Source organism: Tamandua tetradactyla, chromosome 17 (assembly GCF_023851605.1).
Source record: "Tamandua tetradactyla isolate mTamTet1 chromosome 17, mTamTet1.pri, whole genome shotgun sequence".
In the NCBI taxonomy this organism is placed as follows: Eukaryota; Metazoa; Chordata; class Mammalia; order Pilosa; family Myrmecophagidae; genus Tamandua; species Tamandua tetradactyla.
Genome location: NC_135343.1, coordinates 39,127,176 through 39,133,632, shown reverse-complemented (window position 1 = coordinate 39,133,632; position 6,457 = coordinate 39,127,176).

Below are 6,457 nucleotides of genomic sequence, written 5' to 3'. Positions count from 1 at the left end.
TGTTACAAAAGCTTAGGAGAAGGGCTTTTAAGGGAAACCCATTTCCATTACCAAACTGAAAAGCATTTGAGAACCAATCATATATCCATTAAACAAAAAGAAAAGACATTATCCATAACCTACAATATTACGCTTGTACTTTAGAATCCCCCCATTCATTCTGATTTAGCTTTATGTGCTAATTATGATCAATGGATTTCCACAAGAATGTAACACAGCTTTTAATCGCTCAGTCCACCATTTCCCAGAATTCTGTTATTTTAATTACCTTATATGCCATTTACTTCTAATAGCTCAGCACAAAAAGGTCATCATCACTATCATCCAAAAGTGTATATATATGTATATAGAATTTGTGGCACGTCGGCCCATTTCCAATGTAATTCTAAATCAGGTTAGATGGATTTTATTTTTAGTGTTTATTATACAGGGGCAGCAGCTTTAACACTTTCAGATATATACTCCATTTATACTAAAATGTCTTTGGTTCTAAGATAGGTTGAGGTCTATTTATAGAACCGAGTTCTCAAAAATGCACATAATTTACACACTAGCTCACTAAGAACCAAATTAGTTAGAAAGCCATTTTTGTTAAGGTCACACCAACTCTGATCAGTCCCACAGAAAAAAATGATGAGAACACCAAGGTCACCCAAGGACAAATTGCCTATGCATCTAGTTGAATGAATTGAATATGCACCCTGGATTGAGCGTGCAGTGAGCCACAGACCCAAGTGTGAGAAGGCTCCAGGGGGAAGGTAAATACACTCAGCAGTAAACACGCCACTAGAGGTGAGCATCTAATCGTACCAAATTATGTCTCCTTTTGAAAATGACTCAGAAAAGAGTACTTGGAGTATGGAAACATAGAATTTAAGAGCTCTGAGGGGCCACTGAGACCACACAGTCCATTTCCCAATTCATAAGTGGGAACTAGAACGTCACACCTCCCCAGGTGAGAGCTGTGTTCTTGTCATTGAGCTTTCTCCAGTTCCCTGAGCCCCTCCTCTTACCCCAGCTCCCTTCATACTTATTTTCCCATATTTCAACATAGAAATATTAAATGCTGCAAGTTTATAATCCTTTGGTCAACCTGATCTCCTCTAGAGACACAAGAAACATCACAGGCCTGTGGTCTGGGCATTCTAGGAAAATAAGTACATTTACTTTTACCTTGTGATCAACCTAATTAACTCAAAATATGGGGGCAAATATCTAAACAGCTTAGTTGTTGATTTCATTCTGAGTTATGTGAAGTTATATTTGAGCTTAACACAATATTAGTGCAAGGATACCAGACCCTAACAAATCTGTGTCATTTAGACTTTAGTTAATATGCTACAAATTTTTTAAAGAGAAAAATCTTTAAAAATAAATGTACATGTAGTTTGGATGATCACAAAGTACATGAATGAATAATACATATCAATAAAAAATAAATGGACATGTATACATACATTTTGGGTGAATTTAAAATATTTTTCTTTGTATTTTCCTTTTATGAAATAATTCAAAGACACAGAAAAACTCAAAGAACAATGACACAATTCTTACCCCCCAACTTGAACATTTACATTTTGTCATATTTAAGATTTTTTTAGTTTTTTTCAAAGAAATAAAATATTGCTGATGTACTTAAAACTGTTTGTGTACCCATATCCGAAGCCCTCTTCAGAGAAAACCATTATCTTGAATTTGGTATCTATCATCCTCACAACTTTTCTTTCTTTTACTGTTTATGTGTATAGCCATAAATAATACATAACATTATTTTGCTTGTTTTAAAGTTGTAAGTTAATATCTAAACCATATCTGTTATTCTTTAACTTGCTGTTTTGTAATCTAACTTTAAGTTTTGAGATTTATCCATGTGATAAATGCAGCACGACATCGTTTTAGAATTCCGTATTGTATTTGATGTCTGTGTAACAACTCATTTATCCATCCCCCTCTTGATTAGGGTTGATTCCAGTTTCTTCACTTTTACATGCAAGACTTCAATAAATGCCCTTTGTACCTTTGCAAAAGGTTCTCTATAATGCATTCTTAGCAATAGAAGCACCGAGTATGTGCTTTCAGATTTACTAGATATCACCAATTTTGAGAATTTATGTTTCCACCAGCAGTGTATAAGAGCTCCCATGACTCCGTACCCTTGCAATCACTTCGTACTGTCAGACTTCCAGATTTTCCTTAACCTGTTGGGTGTACAAGTGTATCTCACTATTGCTTTAGTTTACATTTTCCCCATTACAAGGACAATGAGCATCTTTTTGTTTATCAGCCATTCAGAATTCCTCTATTATGAATTCATATCCTTTGATCACTTTTCTACTAGATTGCTAGTCTCACTAATTTATAGGCTTTCTTAATATATTTGGGATCATGTTGTAATGCCTAGTAAGTGTAAGACATTATTCTGAGAACTCCACATGCTCATTTAAGCCCACAGTCCTCTCTGGTAGGTAAAACTGTTATCCAAGTGGTTAAAAATGAAAAAAAAAAAAAAACTGAGGTCAAGAGAGATTAAATAACTTACCTAAGGTCACACAGTTATTAAGTGATGAAGCCAAGATCAGACCCAGGACTCCAGATCGGGTGGGGGTGGGAAGTGGGCTGCATGGTCTTCTGCTCCTCTTTGTTTCAAAGGATATCAACTCTCCATCAGCTTTGAGCTTTGCAGATATCTCCATCCAGTCTGTGGCTTTTCTTTCCAATTTATTTATTGTGTAAGTCATTGTTTAGAAGTTTATTCACATGTATGTGTATACATATATATACGCATATATATATATGCATGTGCATGTGTGCCTTTATCTATAAATATATCTATAAACATAACTGCATCTATAAATAAAAATATCTATAAAATATATCTATATTTTGTATCTATAGATATAAAAATATCTATAAATATATCTATAAATATAAATATATACATATATATGTTAAATTAACAAGTATTTCTTTTATGATTTATGCTTTTTGTGTCCAGTTTAAGAGACATTTCCAAACCTCAAAACTACAAAATATATTGTCAAATATTTACTTTTTAAAGTTTTTAAGGATCTGCTTTATCCACTGTTTTACACAGAATAAGGTAGCGAGTCAATGTTACTTTTTTCAATATGGACAACCTCTTGCCTTATCATCAGTAGCTGAATATTTTACCTAAGATTTAAAATACCACTTTCATCAAATGTTGTATCTATATATGTTTGGATTTGTTCTCTGGTCTCCATTGTAGTCCATTGATGTATTTGTCCATATATCACATTGTCTTAATTACTAAAGCTAATAATAAGTCTTGATAACTGATAGGCCATGTCTCCCCACCTTCTTTTTCTTTTATTTTTTAACTGTCTGCCAATCTTAGGCTTTAACTCTTCTTCAGAAAATTTTGGATCAGATTATCAAGTTCTACAAAAATTCTGACCAAATTTTTATTGTAATAGCATTGAATTTATAGATAAGTTTGGAATATATTAAGATCCTTATGATATTAAGCTTTCCCAGCCAGGAATATGGTATAATTCTACATTTATGCACGTCTTTTATATCCTTAAATAACATTTGTCTAAATTCTCCATAAAAGCCTTGCATACTTTTTGCTATATTTATTCCTAACTCACCGATGCTGTTACTTTTGTAACTGGGAACTTTTCGCTACTCTGTTTTCTAATTGGTACCACTGTTTGAGCACCTCTGCAATAGATGTCTACTTCTGATGGTTTGACCTTTGCCCTTCATTCCGGAGCTCTCTTTTCCAGTACCTGTTTAAGTTAAAAACCCTTACTTTGCTTCTACATTGCCTTTGAAAGAAATCATAATGGTTTAGCGCTATGAAGGCTCAGGAAAGGATAGAGTTTAGGAACACTATTGATTTCCCGTATTGATTTGGGATTTTACAACTTGCTTAACTCTCTTCAGTGTTTCGAAAATTTATCAGCATGTTTTCTTGAATTTTTGTTGTAGGCAATCATGTTCCCTGCAAATGAGACTATTTTATTTCTTCCTTCTCAGTTCTTATATATTTTTCTTTTTCCTGTTTTATTGCGTTGGCTATGACTCCAGTACAATGTTAACAGATGTCATAATAGTGGAATAAATAATTGCTACTGTACAACGTCGTCTTGTATTTAACTTTGATGGAGAAATTTCTAGTTTTACCATTAAATATTAGTTTAGCTGTGAATTTTTTGAAGAACTTTATGAGGTTAAGGAGGATCCCTTCTTTTCCTAATTCTCTTAGAACTCTTATTATAAATTAGTATTGAATAAACTGAATACTTTTTCTATATCTATAGATCAGATAAAATGACTTTTCTCCTTTTATCTGACAACAGGGTATACTATATTAATAGATTTTCAGGTTTTTAATTTATTTTCATAGCAAGCAAAAAACGTAGTCATGATGCATTATTTTTTAATTTAATTTGAAAAAATATATATGCTTCTTTATTCCTTTATAGAATGGCCTACAATTTTCTTTTCTTGTTAGACCTTTGTCCACTTTTGCTAAGAATGAGTCCCAATTGCATTCAGTAGCATTCTCTCTCTTTTTATCCTCTGAAGTGTTCATACCAAGAAAAGATGATTCAAAACTTTAAAGTATACTAAAGCTCACCTATGACACTATCTGAGCCTTCTATTTCTTGATGGTTACTGATTTTTTTAGGTTTTCTATTTCTCCTTTTTTGGGGGGGAGGGGGTGCATGGTCCAGGAATCAAACTGGGGTCTCCTGCATGAAAGGCGAGCATTCTACCACTGAACCACTCATGCACCCTTCTATTTCTTTTTTAAAAGTTTTTCATTTACATGTCTCTTGAGAGCTATCCGTTTTTTTCTATGTCTACAATTTGCTACCATAATGTTGTTCACAGTATTGTCTTACCATTGTAAATCTCTGTGGCGTCTATAGTAATTATTTATTTATGCCTTTTTATCTTTTTTCCCCTGGAGGAGACTTGTCAGAGGTTTTTAAGTACCATTGAGCTCGTTTGATTTTGTTGATAATCCCTTTTGTTTCGAATTCATTAATTTATGCTCATCGTTATTATATCACTCCCACTACTTTCTTCAATTTTGCTGGGTTTTTTCTTGCTTGTAGAGAGGATCACTTGTTCTGGTTTGCTGCCATTATGATTGTCTCTTTGAAACATGTTATTAAAAGTGAATTTCATTGTTACTGTTTTACTACATTCCTATGATTTCTAACTTAATTTCAGAGAACATGATCTGTATGATATTCTTTGAAATTTACTGAGATCCTCCGTTATCTCGAACATAGAGAATTTTTGTAGATATTTGAAGTATACTTGAAAATAATGTATATTTCCTATTTGTTGGGTATAACTTTTTGTACAAATTTTCTATATCCATGTGAACATTGTCTACTCAGTAGGTACATTTGTGATGAAACAATGTAAAAATTTCCCGCAATAATTAAAGATTTGTCAAAAATTCTCTAGTAATTCTGTTAGCTTTTCCTTCATATATTTTGAGACGATATTACTAAATAAAAAATTGTGATTGTTATGACTTCTTTATGGATTGTTCCTTTAGTATTATGCAATTTCCATTATTATAGTGATTAGTGCTTTTATCTTAAATTCTATTTTGTTTGTTATTAATATCATCATACAAGATTTCTTTTCATTAGTATTCACCTCATATGTACTTTTATTCCATTCTTCAATTTTTCACCTTTCAGTGTGGCTCTTTTATGCTTCTTATATTTGGATTTTGGCTTTGTCTCGTTTGGATTTTAATCCCAACAGATCACCTATTACTACAAACCTTTCTAACAAATTCCTATCCTCTTCCCAAACCCACAGACTTCACTTTGCTGAATTACCCATTGAAACAACCTCCATATCAATTTTTCTCTAATATCTACTTTGACCTGTTTTAAATACACACACAGACACACAAATGAGGGCTTTGTTTAATCAATAGCTAAGTAAATCTACCAGTATATTTTATCAATTTCTGTATTAACTAATGTTTCCATCCTATGTCTTCCCTCCGGCTCATTTTTTGTCTTGCTAAAGTACAACTTTCAATAGTTCTAGAAATATCAAAGTTCCTTAGTCTTTGTATGTCTGAACATTGCTTTTTTTTGCCTTCACTTTGAATGATATTTTAGCTGGATGCAAAAATATAGACAGATAGTTATTTGCCCCAAGCATTTTGAATATAATAAGTATCCTCTGGCCCCTGATTTTCCTGATGAGGACAGTTCCATTAGTCTGAAAATTTATACCTCCTTTAAATTTAATCTCTTTTCTTCTTTCTAGAAGGTTGTTAAGACTTTCTTTAAATCTTTGATGTTCTGAAGATTGACCAGGATATGTCAAGATGTGAATTATGCTTATAAATTTATACTGTCTTTATTCAATACTGAAAAAAGTATTGTCTTAATTATTGTTTCTCCACTATATCTTTTATTCATAT